At 40.5% G+C, this 24342-nt stretch overlaps 1 long non-coding RNA gene across 1 annotated transcript; it reads right to left on the minus strand.

The window, feature by feature from the left end:
* Positions 1-9240: 9240 nt before the first annotated feature.
* Positions 9241-13341, minus strand: LOC148800570 (uncharacterized). The gene is made up of 2 exons (XR_016085778.1): positions 12154-13341; positions 9241-9804 (listed from the first exon to the last, which is right to left on the minus strand). It is a non-coding gene; the product is annotated as an uncharacterized LOC148800570 (long non-coding RNA).
* Positions 13342-24342: the final 11001 nt, after the last annotated feature.

A 24342-nucleotide genomic window follows, 5' to 3' on the forward strand; every position in this document is an offset into this window, starting at 1 on the left:
GTCGACTATTGTCGTGCCTTAAGAGGGCAAGGTTCTTCATGTGTGGTGGTCTGAATTTAGTTCCTAGACAATCACATTTGTAGATAATAAATCATCTATATTCATGGAGTGGAGAGAGATCATACCTGATGTTGTTAGAGCCCTCTTGGGGCTACCAAGGGATGTGAGAGCAAGCCTGGGGTTGCTAGGTGATATCAGCACGTCTGGGGTTGCCAGGGAATGAGAGTGCTTGGGGTTGCCAGGGAATGAGAACGCCTGGGGTTGCCAGGGCCTTCGCATGGATCATGCGGCATCGTGGAACAGGCCACGACATCATGGAATTGACCGTGGCATCCTGGAACCGGTAAGAAATAAGTGTGGCAGGCCTTCACATGGAGCATGCGGCATCGTGGAACTGGCCACGGCATCGCGAAACCGGCTGCGACATCCTAGAACCAGCCAGGGTATGAGTGTGTGCCCGAGGTTGCTAGGGCCTTCGCATAGAGCATGCAGCATCTTGGAATCGGCCACAACATTGCGGAACTGGCCGCGACATCCTGGAACCAGCCAGAGAATGAGTGTACGTTTAAGGTTTCCAGGGCCTTCGCATGGAGCAAGCAGCATCGTGGAACCGGCCACGACATTGCGGAACCAACCGCTAAAGGGATGGGAGATCCATCATATGGATGGCCGAACCTTGTAGGAAGGTTGGGCAAAATTTCAAAAAATTTCTTTCTCTCCCACCCGAGAATCACATTCCCTAATTTAGAAAACTACATTTTCAAGGTTCATTCTTGAAACCAAAACCGGACCAAATCTGAAACCAATAGGAAGTGAGGGATATACCTGATACAAAGTAGCAGTAACTCCCAACACAGATATTCATGCCCAAAGAGAAAACCAAAACCCGTTTCCAGATAACACAGTGTGTAGTGAACCAGAATCAACAGGATGGTTCTTCAGCAAGAACTTGAATTCTTGAGCAAAAGTCGAGCAAGGGCTGGTGGGCACGCCTTTAAATTGTTTCTTCTACTAAGAAACAATATCAAGAACTCTTCTTGATCAGATCCACAAGTGGAGAACGAACTGGGTAGGGCGGCAATAATTGGGAAAAATTCGGCAATTTACAGTTGTGTCTCAGAGTGTGTTTTAATTAAAGAATTCGCTCCCTATTTATAGCCTTCTCTAGATCATCCTCTTAATCTAATTAGGAAAGAGTTTCCTAATCCAAATCTGATATTTGGATATGGACTCTTAAATGGATAAGACTTATTTTATCCTTCAGCTAATCCTAATCAGTTTAAAACTGAAATCACCCCTTTTAATTAACTAACTTAAGCCCAATTCGAATTGGGCCTTAGGCCCATTAAGGTTATGTGCTCACTTACTCTTTAACTTGCTGCCCAGTTGGCTCTCTTTATATGGCGTGGGACCCTAACATTGATCTACACATCATCCACATGGGTTCAGCCCAGCTTTTGTTACAAGGCCTGGCCAAATTCACTGTAGGAGATAGTGAACCCTTGAGTCCATCACCATGGGCTCTTAATGGGCCCAACATTTAGACTAAATGGTTCTTGGATCCAGCCACCTTATGAAAACCCAAAAACTGTGGGCAGACGCAAGATTAACCCATTAAGTATTAGCCTCAATGGTCTTACACTTAACCTCTCAGCCCTTAATGATCAAACACTGCCTAACAAGAGAGGACCTCTCCCTCGGCTGCAAGGTATAGTGCTGCACTCTCTACTCACATGGATCCCCGGAATTAAAACCTTTTGCAAACATTTTGAAACCATAATATATATATATATATATATATATATATATATATATATATATTTCAAATACAAATTTCAACATTTAAAATCAATTGCTGGCAGTTTAGGTTTCCATCAGAAAGAGTGCATTCCCTGATCATTCACTTTGTCCAACAAAGGGGTTGATCCTATCACTATGATCACCCACTCAGGTGAATTCTCAAACTGTCCCAACATACCCAGGTTTTGACTCCCTCTAAGGATCTCATTGATTGGCATATCAAAGATAGCACAATCTAACACCTAGTGCAGTACCATAATCGATTCTAGGGGTTAAGTGTAACATTTCAGTTTTGCCCATCTATCTCCAAGGTCTAGGGCAATACTAGAATTTGGTCTGGTTTAGGGTTTCAAGAAAACTTACACTACATGTACCTCAGGTCTCACCCTGGTAGCTGAGACAAGCCACCCCAACCAACTTGGCGGCACATTAGTGTCAGCCTTGGTAGAATAAATCTCCCCAGATCTATCCAATGACTATGAAGATTCTAAACTAACACGAGTCTCATAAGTGTCCAGTTTAAGGGTATTACATAGAAATACACTACAATGACATGAATCAATTATGCACTTTATCCATTTACAATACATGACATAATGTACATCAATCTGATTGGAGCTATGGGCATACACTGTCTAACAGCTTCCACTTGCACTTACGTCCAATTGGGTACAAGCCGGAGTCCCAAACTTTCTACGTGTTTCTCAAACACTTTCTATGTTAGTGGCTTAGTCTATGGGTCTATCACATTCTCCGTTGATGCTACCTTTTAACATCAATCTCCCGTAGACCTAGTGTCATCACACAATAGTGAAATGGGTGATGTGCTGAATTCCAAATTCTAGAATTAACACATTCATTCATCAAGCAGGGTTAGATTGGTATTTACTTACCACACTCATTGCTTGAGAAATGTCAAGATGAGTGCACAGCAAGGCATACATGATGCTCCCTACGGATGAGGCATAGGGAATCACCTTCATGCCCTCAATTTCCTCGGGAGTCTTGGGAGACATACCCTTGGAGAGAGAGACTCCGTGCCTGCAAGGAACATTTCCTTTCTTGGAGTTCTCCATATTGTATCTCTTGACTATTTTGTCAATATAAGTAGATTGAGATAATCCTATTATCCTCTTCGATCCATCTCTAGAGAGTCGAAGTCCCAAGATATAGGTGGCTTTTCCAAGATCTTTTATGGAGAATTGCTATGAAAGCCACACTTTCACCATAGTTAACATTCCTACATCATTCCCAATTAGTAGAATGCCATCTACATACAGAACCAGTAATGTAACCTTATCTCCCATTGTCTTCCTATAAATATAGGGCTCATCCGGATTCTGCTTAAAGTCAAACTGTTTGACATTATAGTCAAACTGGATGTTCCAACTCCTAGAAGCCTGATTCAGTCCATATATGGATCGGTTAAGTTTGCAGACCATGTGTTCCCCACCTACAGTAATGAATCCTTGCGGTTGCTACATGTAGATATCTTCAGTAAGATCTCCGTTCAGGAACGCGGTTTTGACATTCATTTGCCAAATCTCATAGTTATGGTATACTGCTATAGCTAGCAAGATCCTAATAGACTTCGGCATAACCACTGGCGAAAAGGTTTCCTCATAGTCGATTCCCTCTTTCTGAGTGTATCCTTTCGCCACAAGATGAGCTTTGTAGGTCTCAATGTCACCATCTGGGCCCTTCTTCCTCTTGTAAATCCACTTGCAACCAATTGCTTTCACCCGAGAGGGTGGGTCTACAAGAGTCTAGACCTTGTTGGTCTCCACTGATTCCATCTCGGCTTTTACAGCATCTACCCAACTTAGGGAATCTATGTCCAACATAGCTTCCGCATAAGTTGTGGGATCCTCATCACTTATCGTGGCTTCCACCAAATAACTTTCTTGGTTATAGTCGTAACGAACTGGAGGCCTGGATACCCGGGTAAACCTTCTAGGTCGAGTATCTGGAGATTGTGGAACATCTCCCACTACTCCTAGGCTCTCCTCATCAAGAATAACTGCTTGCTGAAGATTCTTCAAGATGTAATCTTCTTCTAAGAAACGGGCATTTCGATTGCAAAACACATTTTGTTCTTTCGGATCATAGAGTAGGTAACCTACAGAGCCTTTTGGGTAACCTACAAATAGGCAACGACTGGTCTTAGATTCCAATTTGTCTGTACTTGTTCTTTTAACGTGTGCAAGACAACCTCAAATCTTCAAGTGTCTTACACTTGGTTTCTTACCGGTCCAAATCTCATAGGTAGTATTCGGAACGGATTTGGTTGGAGCCCGGTTCAGTACGTAAATTGTAGTCTCCAATGCGTATCCCCAAAAGAATGTAGGTAATTATGAGTGGATGAGAAGTGATTGCACCATATTCAATAAGGTTCGGTTCCTCCTCTCCGACACACCGTTTAACTGTGGTGTAGTGGGAGGGGCTAATTGTAATACTATCCCATTGTCCTTTAAGTAGTCCATGAATTCGTTAGAGAGATACTCACCACCTCGATCTGATCGAAGGGTTTTAATTTCCCTCCTTAACTATTTCTCGACTTCTTGTTTGAACTCCTTGAACTTTTCAAAGGATTCAGACTTATGTCTCATTAGGTACACGTAACCATATCAAGAATAATCATCGGTAAAGGTTATGAAATAAACGTGCTGATTACGTGTCCTTATATTCAGGGGACCATATACATCAGTATGGATCAAGTCAAGTGTGCTTTGTAGATCTATCAAGCTTACCCTGAAGGCAAGGTTCACAGGTTGAAAGATCTTCTGCAGTTAAAAAACCTAAAGGACCATCCTTTACCAACCTCGTGATACGATCTATGTTAATGTGGCCAAGTAGGTAATGCCACAGGCACGTGGAACTAACAGTATCACGTATTCTTTTCTTAGAGTTTATTTTTTACGTAGTTTCGGTAATGTTGGTTTCTAGAGAGGGATGGAGAACATAGAGACCATTATTAAGTTCCCCATATGTTAGGAATTTGTTATTCCATTTAATAGTAATCACATTACTAAACAAAATAGAATAACCATTCATGCACAACTTTGAGACAGAAATCAAATTTCTTCTTAAATTAGGTACGAAAAGACAATCTTTCAGTATAATAATCTCTTCTCTAAAAACTAATTCTATAGTGCCTATGGCCGCAGCTACAACAGTTGGAGAAGTCCCCAAGTAAAGTGTCACTTCTCCATCACTCAGTCTTCTGCTTATCTTGAACCCCTGCAATGAGTTACACGTATGAGTCGAAGCCCTAGAGTCAATACCCCAAGAAGCAGATGTGACCAATTGATTGTTTCTAAGTCTCCAGGTAGTGAGGACAATTCCTCTTCCAGTGGCCGGTTTGCTTACAGAAGAAACAAGCATCTGATAACTTGTTTTTCTTCTACCTTTTGGTTTTGCTACCCTTCTTCTGAGTCTTCCTTTTAGCCTTCCACTTTTTCTTACCTTTTGGTTTTGCTACCCTTCTTCTGAGTCTTTCTTTTAGCCTTCCACTTTTTCTTACCCAATTTGCCACCTTCAACAAGCATGGTTATCGGCTTATTCTTCTTAATCAGTTCTTTAGCCATCTACAACATATTGTTGAGTTGCTGAAGGCTAATGTTTAGCTTATTCATGTTGTAATTCATGATAAACTGAATGAATGATGGAGGTAAGGAATTGAGAACAACATCAATTTTAGTGTCATGATCTAGCCCTATCCCGAGAGCCTCTAGTTCATTGATATAACCCATCATCTTTAGACAATGGTCATGAACCTGTTGGCTCTCGATCATCTGTGCGGTCATAAATAATCTTAAGACCTTTGTAAAACGATTATGTTGGTTGTCGAGTAACCCATCATCTTTAGATAACCCATCATCTTTAGACAACTTGTTAGTTGTTGAGTAAAACGATTCTGCTCTTCGTACATATTCTTCAGACTATCCAATATATCCTTGGACACTTTGATCTTATCGAATTGTCGTTGTATCGGATTGTCTAAAGAGGCTATAATATAACACTGGGCAAGAGAATTTTTTTCTTCCCATTCTTGATACTCTTCTTCGGGCCTCAGAAGCCCTGTCACCCAAACGATCCGGAGCAGTGTTCTTAGTAATTTTGTCCAATTTCTCAGACGTCAAAACCAGCATAAGGTTTTAGAACCAGTCAACATAATTTGGTAAAGGCAAAGTAGATTTATAAGTCCGCAATCTAAATTGATTCATGTCATCACATAGAAAGGACTTTTAATCTTTGTTCCATTTCCATTTTGGGCATCTCCGAGATTCCCTCCAATCTCAGTGACGGAGACAGTTGTGTCTCTGGAAATGTGGGAAACCACATGGGGTGCATGGAGCCAACTTTTTCAGCTGCAAAACCCCACCATCTTCTATGAAGGATCTCATCCACTCATCTTATGTGTTTTCCCTTTGGCCTCTGTCAGACAAGGTTCATAACCATTTTAGGTTAAACATTTCTATCCAGTAAGTGCTTACCCATCATGTTCGTGAACGCTAAGGTACCGTGAGAGTCTTTCATTTTAGGATATGCCCATCCCACATTGGTGTATGATGCCCCTATCATCTCATGAAACAATCCAGTTAACTGCATTAGTAGATGGATAGCCCAATTTTATGGTGCATCTCCACCCACCAATACAGTCAACCTTCGTACTAATTATGGAAGGCCTTTAGAGAATTCATCATATGAAATTCCCTATCACATGCACTTATATTAAATGGAGGGAACATAAACCCCCTAGATCTGAATTAGGTCAAAAGTAAAGTAGCTCCCACTGACTTTCATAAAGCCAGATTCAAAGTAAGCCCAAAATGGCTAGGGTTCCGGGGTGTTCATCTTGGGGAGAAACTGAAACAGGCCCCACTGAGAAATGAGATTATCCAATGATCTTAAGGGCACCATGGGCAATGATGTGCATTCATCCATCGTGTTCGAAAGAATCACTATCGAATTAACATGGGACAAGTACTTTTGGCCCATGTACGTAGCACATCACATCACATCACATGCATGAAATCCATAATTGATCAAATCAATTAAATAACTATAAAACTCATAATTAAAATTTAAAACCTTTTTTAGCCCATTTAAAGCCCATAATATTATCTAGGTATATAGGTTGAACTGCAAAGAGTAGTTCGGCCCATATAGCATTTATGCTGAATTGGGCTAAAACAGTTTTAACAAATTAAAACAAGGTTTTACAGAGGTGGGCCAAATTGCATCTTGCAATTAGCCATCACACTCTCGGCCCATATATGGAATTTTAGGGTTGAGAATAGCCCCCATCGAACCATAAATTTGGTCCAATCTGGTTCAAATGGGTCTAGGGTTTGGTGTTTAATTCAATATTCAATTCAAGAAGATGATCTGAAATTAAATATGACTGATAAATGACAATCAAAAGCAGCAATTAAAGACATCAGTGGGTTGTTCGTATGGATCCAAACCTGCAAGAAAAAAAAGTCAGTCGCAACTTGCACATTCAATTTCTGTGAATCGCAAATTGTAAATTTCTTATCTGCACAAGTCTTCTCTTCCACGCGAACTAGCTTCTTATTCAGTGAAATAAAATAGAAAAAACAAAATTTTTCTATTAAATTAAATCAGAATCAAATCTTATACATTCCGCCTAAAAAAAAAAAATTATTTACAGACCAAGAATGAATAGAATACAATAGTTGCACAGATTCATTGCGCCAATAAAAAATTTCGATCTCCACCACACGAACAACCCAAAATCCAAGAAATATAAATAGAACAATTCTAAATATATATTAGATTAATAAGGATTTAATTTTTAGATCATTCGACCAAAACTGGGAACCTATTTCCCAGCGAAAAACATTAACTGTGCAAATCGGGTAGAACACCTTCTATCGATTTGCGCAGATCCATATCTGATCCAATTCCGTTCAAGACATGAACCTGGCTGTGATACCATCGAAGGGATGGGAGATCCGTCAAATGGATAGCCGAACCCTATAGGAAGGTTGGGCGAAATTTCAAAAAATTTCTTTCTCTCCCACCCGAGAATCACATTCCCTAATTTAAAAACTGCATTTTCAAGGTTCATTCTTGAAACTAAAAATAGGACCAGATCAGAAACCAATAGAAAGTGAGGGATATACCTGATACGAAGTAGCAGTAACTCCCAATGCAGATGTTCATGCCCAAAGAGAACCAAAACTCGTTTCCACTAAAGAAGACACACTGTGTAGTGAAGCAGGATTAGAAGGATGGTTCTTCAACAAGAACCTGAATTCTTCAGCAAGAATCGAGCAAGGACTAGTGAGCACGCCTTCAGCAAGAATCGAGCAAGGACTAATCCTAATTAGTTTAAAATTGAATTTGCCCCATTTTAATTAACTAACTTAAGCCCAGTTCGAATTGGGCCTTAGGCCCATTAAGGTTATAAACTCACTTATTCTTTAACCTACTGCCCTATTGGCTCTCTTTGTATGGCGTGGGACCCTAACATTGATCTACACATCACCCACATGGGTTCAACCCAACCTTAGTTACAAGGCCTGACCGAATTCACTATAGGAGACAATGAACCCCCTGAGTCCATCACAATGGGCTTTTAATGGGCCCAACATTTATACTAAATGGTTCTTGGATCCAGCCACCATATGAAAACCCAAGAACTGTGGGCAGATGCAAGATTAGCCCATCAGGTATTACCCTCAATGGTCTTACACTTAACCTCTTAGCCCTTAATGATCAAACTCTACCCGACAATAGAAGGCTTCTCCCTCGGCTGCAAAGTATAGTATTGCACTCTACTCACATGGATCCCGAGAATTAAAACCTTTTGCAAACATTTTAAAACCAAATATATATATATATATATATATATATATATATATATATATATATATATATATATATATTGCAAAAACAAAATTCAACGTTTGAAATCAATTGCCGACAGTTTAGGTTCCATCAGAGAGAGTGCATTCCTTAATCATTCACTTTATCCGAAAAGGGGTTGATATTGTTATTATGATCACCCACTTAGGTGAATTCTCGGGCTGTCCCAACATACCCAAGTTTTGACCCCCACTAAAGATCTCACTGATTAGCATATCAAAGACAACACAATCCACCTAGTGTAATACCATAATCGAGTTTAGGGGTCAGGTGTAATATTCCAGTTTTATCCATCTATCTCTAAGATCCAAGGCAATACTAAAATTTTATCCAGTTCAGAGTTTCAATAAAGCCCACACTGCATGTACATTATGTCTCACCCTAGAAGCTGAGACAAACCACCCTAACCAACTTGGCGACACATCAGTACTAGCCTTGGTAGGATAAATCTCCCTAGATCTATCCAACGGCTGTGAAGATTCTAAATTAACACAAGTCTCATAATTGTCCAATTTAAGGGTATTATACAGAAACACACCACAATGACATGAATCAATTATGCACTTTATTCATTTACAATAAATGACATAATGTACATCAATCTGATTGGAGCTAAGGGCATAGACTGTCTAACAGTCGCGACATCCTGGAATCGGCCAGGGTATGAGTGTGCGCCTGGGGTTGCTAGGGCCTTCGCACAGAGCATGCGGCCTCGCGGAACTAGCCACGACATCGCAGAACCAGTCGCAACATCCAGGAATCGGCCAAGGTATGAGTGTGCACCTGGGGTTGCCAAGGCCTTCCCATGGAAAATGCGACATCATGGAACTAGCCACGACATCATAGAACTAGCCACAACATCCTAGAACTGGCAAGGGAATGAGTGTGCACTTGGGGTTGCCATGGGCTTTGCATGGAGCATGCGGCATCGTGGAACCGGCCACAGCATCGCGGAATCGTCCGCAGCATCTTAGAACCGGCTAGGGTATGAGTGTGCACTTAGGGTTGCCAGGGCCTTCGCATGGAGCATACGGCATCATGGAACCCGCCACGGCATCGAGGAACCGGACACGGCATCCTAGAATCGGCCAGGGAATGAGTGTGCGCCTGGGGTTGCCATGTATATGTATATATATGTATAAGAGGCATGGTCCATATTCATCGCACCAATCGAAATATACCCATTAGCAACAGTTATAACATACTATTCAAAATGTATCGGTGTTCCATGACTTCACCGTAAGACTCTGAATACATTGGAAGATATGTAACGAATGTGTAAAAACTCACTTCAAAATTTGTTAACTAAACTCAAAGTCATATTTCTTTATTGTAAAAAAAAAAAAAAGAAAAATCATGTCTTAAAACCACACCTTTGAGAAACAGCGTTAAAATTTCAGAGTTAAATAATAACATATTTTACATATTTTAGAAGATGGCATTGAAAGCATTTTTTTTTGGAAAAAAATTTGAATGGAAAACCTTGCCAGAACAGTGTTTTGTGATAAAAAGTTTGCTTTCGAGAAATAACTATTTGACCTGAAATCCCATTTTCAAATAGCATCTAGAAAACAATCTTTTTAGAAAACTCACGGGTGAAACCTAAATCTTGCAGTTTCAAAGGAATGATTTTGAACCTGGGAAATGAGTAACAACCCACCGAATGCAAACCTTCCAAGTGATGGTGATTCTAGTGTAAAACCTCAAAATAGATTTTTGTCCTCACATAAATTCCTAACCACTAGACGTTAAGGTGCGAAACATATTAACAAAACAAAAATGATAGTTTCTACTAATAGTCACAATGAGTAAAAATAATGATAATTTTTGTTCATTGGAAAAGCAAAACAATGTATATAAGAGCATATATCAGTAAACTACACTAACTCGGTTGATCGAATTAATTATTTTACTTTGGATTGGTCAAAGTCGGATTTGGGCTAGGCCCACCCATTAGAGTCACAAGTGGGTAATGGTATAGAGTCATTAATTTTGGGCAGATTATCAACAAAAATTAGAAAGACTAATATTAACAAATCACAATATTGAATTATAATTTAAATATCAGTAAGCAAAATAATCAATAAATAAAACAACCTTTCAAAGTCTAACAAACAAAAGCTTCACTAAATTACATAAATGAAACGACATCCCAGAGTTGAACAATAAGATCGGTTGGGTATTTCACTTGATTACACAAATAGAACAAAATAATATCAAAAGGAATTTTCATTAGATTAATTCAAATTAATTTACAATCGTTTTCCAAAAAAAAAAGATCATTTGCAGCCCTAGCTAGTATTCTGCTATTGATCTGATTTAATGGGCACAGTTCAGAAAAAAGAAAAAAATTAAAGAAATATGTTCTAGAAAAATGTTATTTACCAAAATCTCAAAGGGATAAGTCATATTGAGGAGGATTAAATATCAAAGAATTTATTTGGAGCAGACCACTACTCTAATGTGCATGATTAGGCAACTTAGTTACTGGCTACAAAAGCAATAAATTGTCTTGTGTAAATAAGATATTTTACAAAATCAGTGTAGAAGAAATATATGCATCTATTGGATTTGGTTTCATGGAAGGGCATTTAGTTTTCTCAGTGACTGAGAGAGTAAAAAGCATAAGTATAATTACTGTTATAGAACTCATGAGTTAACTATAGGGAATCACCCAATCCAACTAACATCAACCCGATTCTAGCTAAGTCGGATTACCCACTAATTACATTCATCAAGTTCAGAGTTGGTTCTGAACCCATATCAGCCTATTTAGTGAACTCTTACAAGTCAGAAGCAGATTATTCAACTTATTTTGGAGATCCTTTGTTTTAGTATTACATTCTATGCTATTTTAATATTGTTTGTTATTATTTATACATTTATTCTTTTGTGGTAATTTCATATCTATTTTTTTATTTATCTCCATGTTGACTTATGAGTTGATCATCAGTTGGTTGAACAACTAATCTACTCATCGACGACAGCTTTGTTAACTGCAATCTCCTATACACAAACGAATTTATAGTAATAGATGAATGAAAAATGATTAAAGAAGTGTTGCCTTTAAAACCTTAAAAGCATGGTCCAAGAAGGAAGAAGAGAACCTCTCCCCTCTCTCTCTCTCTCTCTTTTAATACAAACCCCACTTTTGAACCAAAATCATGATAACTCAGAACAAAAGGTAACATATATGCATGTCCGTTTGTACGATTGTACATGTGTCCAGTTCATTTATAGTCCAATGTTCTGTTCACCAACTCAATTTGGTGAACTTGGAATTCTAACCATTGAATGTGGTGGTCATAAAATGAAGTTACATAACCTCAATGAGTTGTAACTAATGAAATAAAATACAGACAAGAATCACTTGAAGGTTCCTAAGCAATACTTTGACAACATCACCTATGAAATCCAAAAAAATTCAGTTGCAAATAGCGATAGATTTTCTCTTACCTGGACCCACGCGCCCGAAGACGAAATTTGCCATTAAATAAAATAAAGCAGAATCTGATGCACAGGAGCTCGATCTGTTATCAAGATTTGAGGGTCTGCTTCCCACGGTAGTACCAATGCATCCTGTGGTGAAATCTATAGCAGGATCACCCTCTGTTCACCATTCCTCTGTATATTGTTAATTTACCCTGGACAGAGAACCCAAATCATTGACACGATATTCTCAAAAAATAAAATAAATAAATAAATAAAACAAAAGTAGGGAGATCTAGAGGGGAATCAAGAAACACGCAAAACAAGATTTTTAGTAAAGTATCCCTTGCGCGTAATCCCTATGGGATTAATCGAAGCGTGGTTCTGGGAACTGAGTTTCCTCCATGATTTTAGACCAACAACTACACGTTCAATTAAGAATATCGCAAAGAAAGACGAAGATGCAAGAAAGATGGTGATCCATCGTGTTGTGGTAGCGGATGCCAGAGGCGGTGGAAAGCACGTCTGTAGGAGGTTTCTGATCCATCCATCGGCAATGGAATTTTCTGTATTTGAGCCCTAGCATACAGTGAACTAATTTCTCTCGCTCGTACTCGATGCACTAGTTTGGACATTCTTGACAGAGGGAATCATGGGACGCGGGAGGTGGGCGGATGAAATGCTTCCGAAATTTAATGCCTCATTGGATTTTGGCCTCAGAACAGTTGGTGCATGAAGACGGTAAACCTTAGACAAGCTTTGGCTTGAAAGAATTTAATCGGGTGTGCGGCTGACCACTGTTGGATCACGAACTCGACTTAGACTGAGAAGGAACGCCGTTGTGATGTTCGCTGCCGTTGGATTCACCGCTTCAAGAAGAGAACGAAAAGTTGGGAGAAGGGACTCTCTCCGTTCGCAATGAACGAAACCTCTCTACAATTTTCTACTGTTTTTAGAGCCAAAACCAGAGATCGAAGAACTAAATTAGAGATTCTAATGTAATCATCATAGAATCCTCACAATGGATTAGTTTCCGAAAGTCCGGAAAAGGCGACGGGGATGAGAGAGGATATGGGGAAGAGAGGAGAGAAGAGGAGAGAAGGGAGAGTCCCTTTCTCGTAAGACCTAAGTCAGGATTATGATTCTATTGTCTTCCCTTTGGGGAAGAATTGCACTCCCCCCTTTTAGAGGGTTAAGACCATCTGGGAAAGAGTTTTTTCCTATTAGGAAAGAGAATCTCTCCTATTAGGAAATGAGGTCTTATTAAAAGATCAATATTAGAGAATTCTATTCCTTTTGGATTCTCTCCGTACATGACCCTATTCGCAGGATGCTTTCTTGCTTACAACCCTTGGTTCGAAATCTGATCTTTTTTCTCTTCTTAGGGTTTCTCATCTTTTCTTCTTAATTAAGAAACTTCTTAATTATGAGTTATCTCAATCCAAATCAGTATTTTGATAGAGGATGATCTTAATCTTATTTGCAGATTAAGTTAGCTTATTCCTAATCTTATCAGGAGTTTACCAGATTCAAATATGATTTGAATTTGGTCTCCTAGAGTGGATAAGGTTAAAGGCCCAATCCTTTTGCTAACATTATCTCAGATCCGCCCCATAGATGGGTGATCATATCAGCCCAGCTCGAAATGGGCTTTTGGCCCATTAAATATTCAGTGCTTAACTAGTTTCCAATCTGCTGCCCAGTTAGGCTTCTTTGTATGGTGTGGGACCCAAGCATTCATCTATACACCAGCCACATGGGTTCGGCCCAGCCTTTATTACAAGGCCCAGCCGAATTCACTAAAAGAGCTCAATGAACCCCTGAGCCCATCACATTGACCCTATGGGCCCAACACTTACATTAAGTGGTCCCTGGGCCAAGCCATCTTATAAAAACCCAGGGACTGTGGGCAGGTGCAAGATTAGCCCATCAGGTACTATCCTAAATGGTCTTACACTTAACCTCTCAGCCCTTAATGATCAAGCACTACCCGACAAGAGAGGACCTCTCCCTCGCCTGCAAGGAACAGTGTCGCACTCTCTACTCACATGGATCCCGGGAATTAAAACCATTTGCAAACATTTTAAAATCGTACATATATATATATCATATATAAATTTTGCAAAACAAAATTTCAACGATTGAAATCAACTGCTAGCAGTTTGGTTTCCATCAGAAATAGTGCATTCCCGATTATTACCTTTGTCCGACAAAAGGGTTGATCCTGTCACTATGATCACCCACTCAGATGAATTCCCAGACTACCCCAACATGCCTAGGTTTTGACTCCCGCTAATGATCTCACTGATTGGCATATCAAAGAAAGCCCGATCCGACACCTAGTGAAGTGTCATAATCGAGTCTAGGGGTCAGGTGTAACTTTCCATTTTTGCCCATCTGTCTCCAAGGTCTAGGGCAATACTAGAAATCTGGTCCGGTTCAAAGATTCAAGTAATCCCATACTGCATGTGCCTTGGGTCTTACCCTGGTGGCCGAGACAGGCCATCCCAACACTTAGTAGCACACCAGTATCAACCTTGGCAGGATAAATCTCTCCAGACTTATCCAATGGCTATGAACATTTAAAACTAACACGAGTCTCTATAAGTGTCCAGTTTTAGGGTCTTACATAGAATTATACCAAACAAAATGAATCAAACATGCACTTTATTTATTTACAGTAAATGTCAAAAGTACATCAAATCGGATTGAAGCTAAGGGCATACAAAACTGTCTAACAGCTCCCACTTGCACTTAGGTTCAATCTGGTACAAGCCAGAGTCCCATACTTTCCACGTGTTTCTCAAACACCTTTTGTGTCAGTGGCTTAGTCAATGGGTCTGCCACATTATCCGCTGATGCTACCTTTTAAATTAGGATGTCCCCTCTACCAATGATCTCTCGTAGTACATGGTACTTCCTCTCGATGTGCTTTCACTTCGAGTGGGCCCGAGGCTCTTTAGCCTGGGCGATCGCTCCATTGTTGTCACACAACAACGGGATGGGTGATGTGCTGGACAGAATCACTCCCAATTTGTGTATGAATTTCTTCATCCACACGGCTTCGTTGGCAGCTTCACTTGCAACAATGTACTCGGCCTCGGTTGTGGAATCTGCAGTGGACCCCTGTTTGCTGCTTTTCCAGCAAACAGCACACTATCCTATCGTGAAAACATACCCAGATGTAGACATTTCATCATTTGGATCCGACTAGAAATCGGCATCGGTATACCCTAGAACTTGTAGTGAACTACCATCGAATACCAAACAAAACTCTTTTGTCCTTCGAAGGTATTTAAGTATGTTCTTCACAACAGTCCAATGCTCCTGCCCTGGGTTGGCTTGGAATCTGCTTACCACACTCACCGCCTGAGCAATGTCCGGGCGAGTGCACAGCATGGCATACATGATGCTCCCTATGGCTGAGGCATAGGGAACGTTTCTCATGCCCTCAATCTCGTCAGAAGTCTTGGGAGACATCTTCTTGGAGAGAGTGACTCCGTGCCTGAAAGGAACGTTTCCTTTCTTGGAGTTCTCCATGCTGTATCTTTTGACAATTTTGTCAATGTAAGCAGCTTGGGATAATCCAATTATCCGCTTCAATCTATCTCTATAAAGTCGAAGACCCAGTATATATGAAGCTTCTTCAAGATCTTTCATGGAGAACTGCTGTGATAGCCATACCTTGACCGAAGTCAACATTCCTACATCATTCCCAATGAGTAGGATATTGTCCACGTACAACACCAAAAAGGTTATCTTATCCCCACTGGACTTCCTATAAACACAGGGTTCATCCGGATTCTACTCAAAGTCAAATGTTTTGACTGCAGAATCAAAACGGATGTTCCAACTCCTAGAAGCCTACTTAAGTCCATATATGGATCTATTATGTTTACATACCATATGTTCCTGACCAGCAGCAATGAAGCCTTACGGCTGATGCATGTAGAAATCTTCACTAAGATCTCCATTCAAGAACGCGATTTTGACATCCATTTGCCAAATCTCGTAGTCATGGTATGCTGCTACAGCTAGCAGGATCCTAATGGATTTGAGCAAGGCCACGGGTGAAAAGGTCTCCTCATAATCGATGCCTTTTTTCTGAGTATACCCTATCGCCACCAATCGAGCTTTGTAGGTCTCAATCCCGCCATTGGGGCCCTTCTTCCTCTTGTAGATCCATTTGCAACCAATTGCTTTTACCCCGGAGGGCGGATCTACTAGAGTCCAGACTCCATTGGTCTCCATCGAGTCCATTTCAGCTCTCATGGCCTCCACCCACTTCTGGGAATCTATGTCTAACATAGCTTCCGCGTATGTTACGGGATCCTCCTCACTAGTCAAGGCTTCCACCAGGTAACTATCCTGGTCATAACCATATTCGACTGGTGGCTTGGATACCCGAGTGGATCTTCTAGGTTGGTCACTACCTGGAACCTGTGGGACATCACTACCTGGTTTTGGATTCCAACTTGTTCGCACTTTTTCTTTTAACGTGTGCAGAACAACCCCAAATCTTCAAGTGTCTTACACTTGGCTTCCTTCCGATCCAGAGTTCATATGGAGTTTTCGGAACCGATTTGGTTGGAACCCGATTCAGCACGTAGATAGCAGTCTCTAATGCGTATCCCCAAGAGGATGTGGGTAATTCTGAGCGTACGAGAAGTGATCGGACCATGTCCAACAAGGTCCTATTCCTCCTTTCTGAAACACCATTGAGTTGAGGTGTAGCAGGAGGAGCTAATTGTGACACTATCCCGTTGACCTTTAAGTAGTCCCTGAATTCGTTAGAGAGATACTCGCCACCTCGATCTGATCGAAGGGCCTTAATTTCTGTCCCTAACTGTTTCTCGACTTCCTGTTTGAACTCTTTGAACTTTTCAAAGGATTCAGACTTGTATCTCATTAGGTACACGTAACCATATCATGAAAAATCATCTGTAAATGTGATGAAATACACGTGTTGATTTCGTGTCCTAACACTTAGGGGACCACATACATCAGTATGTATTAGGTCACGTGTGCCTGCAGACCTTTCAGGCTTACCATCAAATGGCCGCTTAGTCATCTTACCTTGGAGGCAATGCTCACAAGTGGGAAGATTTTCTACGGTTAGAAAATCCAAAGGACCATCCTTTACCAACCTTGTGATTCGGTCAACACCGATATGGCCAAGTCGGTAATGCCAGAGGCACGTGGGATTTATTGTATCACGAGTCCTCTTCTTGGGATTTTCGACCGACGTAGTTTCGGTTAAGTTAGTTTCCAGAAAAGGATGTAGAACATAGAGACCATTCTCCAGTTCCCCGCATGCGATGAATTTGTTATTCCGTTTAACAGTAATCATATTACTAAAATAAACAGTATATCCATCAGCACACAGTTTAGAAACATAAATTAAATTTCTTCTCAAGTTTTGTACATAAAGACAGTCTTTAAGTACAAGCACTCCTTCTCTATAAACTAATTCTACGGTTCCTATTGCCGCAGCTGCAACACTTGTAGTCATTCCTAAGAATAGTGTCACTTCACCTTCACTCAATCTTCTGCTAACTTTGAACCCCTGCAGTGAGTTACGCGCATGAGTTGAAGCCCCGGAGTCAACACACCAGGACAGAGAAGTAACTAACATATTAGTTTCTATGACACAAGTTTCGACGTTACCTTTCTTAGATTCTAGGTAGGCAGGACAGTTCATTTTCCAATGGTCGGCCTGCTTGCAGAAGTAACAGACATCAAATGCCTTGTTCTTCTTCTGCTTCTTGGGTTTGGCAGCTTTCTTCTGGGGCTTCTTTGCCTTTCTCTTTTTCTTGCCCGATTTGTTAACTTCAGCAAGCATAACCACAGGCTCATCCTTCTTGAGTAGATCCTCGGCCCTCTACAACATATTGCTGGGTTCCTGGACGCTGACATTCAGCTTATTCATGTTGTAGTTCATTGTAAACGCATTGAAGGAAGAGGGCAATGAATTCAGGAGGGCATCCACTTGCGTACCAAGATCTAGCCCGGATCCAAGGGCTTCGAGTTCGTTAATGTAGCCCATCATCCGAAGAAAATGGCCATGAACTTTCTGCCCTTTGGACATATGCGCGGTCATGAACAGTTTCAGAACCTTCTGTCGAGTAGAACGGTTCTGCTCTTTATACATTGTCTTTAGACTGACCAATATGTCCTTGGCTAGTTCGATATGATCGAACTGCCTCTGTATTGAGTTGTCCAGTGAGGCAATGACAAAGCAGCGGGCTAGGGAGTTCTTATCCTCCCAATCTTGGTAGTCCCTCCTACGGGCCTCAGAAGCCCTATCACCCGGACGCTCCGGGGCAGGATTTTTCACCACCTTATCTAACTTTTCGGAAATTAGGTCCAACATAAGATTTCTGTACCAGTCGGCATAGTTTGGGCCCTTAAGCTTGTTATCGTCTAGAAGCTTTGCGAATTGACCATTTGCCATTTTCTGATAAAACAGCAAAAACGTTAGTCCACAACCTTAGTTTGATTCATATTTCCTACATAGATATGGTTTTTAATCTATGTTCCATTCCCATTTGTTTATCTCTGAGATTTCCCTCCTTTCTCAGTGACGGAGACGACGAAAATGTCTTTGGAAATGTGGGAAATCACATGGGGTGCGTGAAGCCAACTGTTTCAGCTGCATAACCCCACCACCTTTCTGTGACGGATCATATCCACTCATCAAATGAGTTTCCCTTTGGCCTCTGTCAGACAAGGTTTAGAGCCATTTTTAGGTAAACCTTTCTGTCCAGTGAGTGCACACCCATCATATTCAGGTTACGCCAAGGTACCGTGAGAGAGTTCTCATTTTTTGGTGAAGCCCCTCCCACATCGGTCTATGACGCCCCTATCATCTTATGAAACACTCTAACAAATCCAACAGCAAATGGATAGCCCAATTTTATGGTGCGTTTCCTTATTACTGAAGGACCCATCATTGTGCTAATGACGGAAGGCCTTTAGAGAGTCCATCACATGGATCTCCCTATCACATGCACTCATATTTGCTGAAGGGAACTAAATTACGCCCTAGTTCTAACTTTAGGTCAAACCAAAGTGGCTCCCACTGACTTTCATAAAGTCAGATTTCTTGTGGGCCTTAATCGGCTAGGGTTCCGTATACATCCCTTTTCAGGGTTGTGGGGCCCACCATGAAAGGAGGGGTCATCCAATGACCTTAAGGGACACCATGGCAATGATGTGCATTCAGCCATGGTGTGCGCAAGAGCCACTAACGAATCATCATGGGCCAAGTGCTTATGGCCCATGGTCGCAGCACATCAAACATCCAATCAGTAAATGAAGAATTGATCCAATCAATTAACTGCTGTAAAGCCCAATAAACAGCCCATTTAAAAACATAACATTAACAATTAATGTCTACTAGGTGTATGGGCTGAATCGCAGTTAGCAGTTCGGCCCATACAGCTTTTCTCACAAGAGTGGCCTTTTGTAGTTTTAACCAATTAAAACTGGGCTTTACAGGTGGGCTGAATTAATCCCTGTAATTGAACATCAGATTTGGAACAGAAAGTGTGAGAAAAAAGGACTGAAAATAGTCCCCTTCGAACCCTAGATTCGGTCCAAACAGTTTTGGTCCAACTAGTCCGAAATGGTCCGAAACTGATTTTCAATTCAATAATTAATTCATGAAAGATCTGAAATTAATAATTTTGATTTTAAGCAATCACAAATCAACTATGGACTGTTCGCACCACCTGCAAAACAGAGGTTAATCACTAGGGTTGCAGTTTCACAAACTGCAAATCGCAGAAAGCGATTTCTCCATCTACAAAACTCTAGCGCCGCCTTCTTCTTCCTTCTTCTTCAATCAAGAAAATAAAAAACAGAAATCCTATTTCTATTAATTTATTACATTCTTGATCAAATCCTATACATTCAGTCTAGAAAATAAAAAAAAAATATTTACAAACCGAATTGAATAAAATAAATGAATAAAAAGGAAAAAGGGTGCGCAGACCATCTATGCCGAATCTGCACTGCGATCTCCAGGCTCGAACAATCCATTAAATCAAAACAAATAAAGAATAGTTCTAAATAAATTTTGGATTTAACAAAAATTAATTTCAGATCAATCGCCCTTAACAAGAAACAGTTTCTTGAAAAAAAAAGAAAACAAACTGCGCAAATCTTGGCAGAACATCTTTTGTCCATCTGCGCAGGTTTAGATCTGATTTTCTTTTGGTTCAAGATTCGAACCTAGCTCTGATATCACTGAAAGAATGGTAGGATCCATCTAATGGACGTCAAAAAGGTTCCGGAATGGGTGGGCGAATTTCAAAAATTTTCCTACCTTCTTCCAACTGGGAATCATATTCCCTAAATTAGAATACAATATTCAAGGATCCTACTTGAACCATAATCGAATCAGATCTGAATCAAAAAGAAAGGGAGGAATTATACCTGATCCAGAGAAGCAGTATCTCCCAAAGTTGGTGTTCACGCCCAAAGAGGACACCAAGATCCGCTCCTGCTGAAGATGACACAGTTGTATGTGGAACGGAACCAGCAGAGTGCGTCCTACACACTAGATCCTTCGCAAGAATCCTCTGGAAACTCTGAGCACCAAATCTTTTTCAGTTTTTTCTGCAAGACTGATGTCAAGAATTGATTTCTTGATTTCTTTCTTCTGCAAAGATCAAATCTTGCCAGAAGGAATGGCGGTGACTAGAGGAGAACTCTTGGGACGAAGATGGTTGAATTGCTTCTCTTCTCTCTGGAGTGTGAATAAGATCTAATCTCAATTCGCAGGATGCTTTCTTGCTTACAACCCTTAGTTCAAAATCTGATCTTTTTTCTCTTCTTAGGGTTTCTCCTCTTTTCTTCTTGATTAAGAAACTTCCTAATTAGGAGTTATCCCAATCCAAATCAGTATTTTGATAGAGGATGATCTTAATCCTATCTGCAGATTAAGTTAGCTTACTCCTAATCTTATCAAGAGTTTACCAGATTCAAATATGATTTGAATTTGGTATTTCAGAGTGGATAAGGTTAAAGGCCTAATTCTTTTGCTAACATTATCTCCGATCCGCCCCATAGATGGGTGATCATATCAGCCCAGCTCGAAATGGGCTTTTGGCCCATTAAATATTCAGTGCTTAACTAGTTTCCAATCTGCTGCCCAGTTGGGCTTCTTTGTATGGTGTGGGACCCAAGCATTGATCTACACACCAGCCACATGGATTCGGCCCAGCCTTTATTACAAGGCCCAGCCGAATTCACTGAAAGAGCTCAGTGAACCCCTGAGCCCATCACATGGACCCTATGGGCCCAACACTTAGATTAAGTGGTCCCTGGGCCAAGCCATCTTATAAAAACCCAGGGACTGTGGGCAGGTGCAAGATTAGCCCATCAGGTACTATCCTAAATGGTCTTACACTTAACCTCTCAGCCTTTAATGATCAAGCACTGCCCGATAAGAGAGGACCTCTCCCTCGGCTGCAAGGAACAGTGCCGCACTCTCTACTCACATGGATCCCGGGAATTAAAACCATTTGCAAACATTTTGAAACCGTACATATATATATCATATATAAATTTTGCAAAACAAAATTCCAACGATTGAAATCAACTACCGGCAGTTTGGTTTCCATTAGAGAGAATGCATTCCCGATCATTACCTTTGTCCGACAAAGGGGCTGATTCTGTCACTATGATCACCCACTCAGATGAATTCTCAGACTGCCCCAACATGCCCAGGTTTTGACCCCCGCTAAGGATTTCACTAATTGGCATATCAAAGACAGCCCGATCCGACACCTAGTGAAGTGTCATAATCGAGTCTAGGGGTCAGGTGTAACTTTCCAATTTTGCCCATCTATCTCCATGGTCCAGGGCAATACTGGAAATCTGGTCCGGTTCAGGGATTCAAGTAATCCCATACTACATGTGCCTTGGGTCTTACCCTGGTGGCCGAGACAGGCCATCCCAACACTTGGTGGCACACCAGTATCAACCTTGGTAGGATAAATCTCCGCAGGCTTATCCAATGGCTGTGAACATTTAAAACTAACAGGAGTCTCTATAAGTGTCCAATTTTAGGGTCTTACACAGAATTATACCAAACAACATGAATCAAATATGCACTTTATTTATTTACACTAAATGTCAAAAGTACATCAAATCAGATTGAAGCTAAGGGCATACAAAACTGTCTAACACTGGATTCATCACAGGCATCTGTGTATTATTGGTTTGACACCTTTTGTACTCTAAGGGTCTTAGTGACCACTATGTACCTACACAATGATCTCCTTCTCTTCACAAAGTATGATCAGATAGGGTTTGAGTATAACCAAACATAACACTTATACTCCTAAACCTGTCAAACCAAGCTCTAGGTGATTGTTTCAAACCATATAATGACTTCTTCAATATGCATATCTTTCCTTTGGCCATATCACTATAAGAACCAGCTAAAAGGTTCATATACACCTCCTTCCGCAAATCTTCATTAAGAAAAGCATTCTTGACATCAAATTGGAAAATGGGGCCAAGAGTAAGCAATTACTAGAGATAAGATGATCCTAACTGAACTTATCTTAGCTACCGATGCAAAAGTCTCCCATAAGTCTGAGTGTATCCTTTTTTCAACTAACCTTGCCTTACACTTTTCTATATTTCCATTAGCCCTATACTTCTCAATATAAACTCATTTACAACCATCTCCTTCCCAACAAATAGATTCACAATTTCCCATGTCTGATTTTTAATCAAGGCTTCCATTTCCTCTTACATAAATGTCTTCCACTCAAGTTTGAAAAGATCCTCACTAACAATCTTAAGTATATACACAGAGTCAACAAAAGAAAGGAAGACTTATAGAAGGGACATAACCCATTGTAAGAAAAATGATATGAGATACAATGGGTCGTGCACTTTTTCTTCTCCTTCTGGAGTGCAATAAGGTCTAAATCATATGCAATGGTGTTAGGATTTAGGAACAGGGGTGGTAATATCAACAAGAACTGAAACATTAGATGAAGCAAAAGGCATACCTGGGTTTGTGTTAGTTGAACCTAAACTCTCATATGAACTAATAGGAAGTGGTAGTTGAACCCTTCTGTATTGTCATAAGCGTTGCCATGTAAAAAACTAAGAATAATGATAATGGAGCAAACAAAGTAGGTGGAACAGGTGAGTCAAACACTAGAGTAGGCAAAGGAGCAAGCAAAGTTGAACAGGTGAGTCAACTAACTACTGGGTCTGTGTTAGTTGAACCCCCTTGTACTGTCATAGGCGTTGTTATGTAAAAAACTAAGAATAATTGTTAGACAGTGTATGCCCTTAGCTCCAATCAGATTCATGTACTCATGCATTTATTGTAAATGACTAATAGTACATAATTAATTTGTGTTATATCTGGTATGTTTCTGTGTAATACCCTTAAACTGGACACTTATGAGATTCGTGTTAGTTTATAATATTCACAGTCGTTGGATAGACTTGGGGAGGTTTATCCTGCAAAGGCTGACACTAATGTGCGGCCAAGTCGGTTAGGGTGGTTTGTCTCAGTTGCCAAGGTGAGACATGAAGCACATGTAGTAGAGGTTTATTTGAAACCTTGAACCAAATCATTTTCCAGTTATGCCCTTGACCTTGGAAACAGATGGGCAAAATAGGAAAGTTACACCTGACCCCTAGACTCGATTATGGTACTGCACTAGGTGTTGGATTGGGTTGGCTTTGATATGCCAATCAGCAAGATCCTTAGAGGGGGTCAAAACCTGGGTATGTTGGGGTAGTCCGAGAATTCACCTGAGTGGGTGATCATAGTGACAGAATCAGCCCCTTTGTCGGACAAAGTGAATGATCGGGGAATGCACTATCTCTGATGGAAACCTAAACTACTGACAGTTGATTTCAAACTTGTTGAGATTTGTTTAGCAAAATATATTTATATAGAAATATACATATATATTATGGTTTCACAAAATATTTGCAAAAAGGTTTTAATTCCCGAGATCCATGTGAGTAGAGAGTGCAACACTGTACCTTGCAACCGAGGGAGAGGTCATCTCTTGTTGGGCAGTGTTTGATCATTATGGGCAGAGATGTTAAGTGTAAGACTATTTAGGGCTTTTACCTGATGGGCTAATCTCACATTTGCCCACATTCCTTGGGCCTTCATAAGATAGTTGGACCCAATGACCATTTAGTGTAAATGTATGGCTCATTAAG

This window comes from Nelumbo nucifera, chromosome 4, assembly GCF_055504915.1.
Source record: "Nelumbo nucifera cultivar China Antique chromosome 4, China Antique-T2T, whole genome shotgun sequence".
Taxonomy (NCBI): Eukaryota; Viridiplantae; Streptophyta; class Magnoliopsida; order Proteales; family Nelumbonaceae; genus Nelumbo; species Nelumbo nucifera.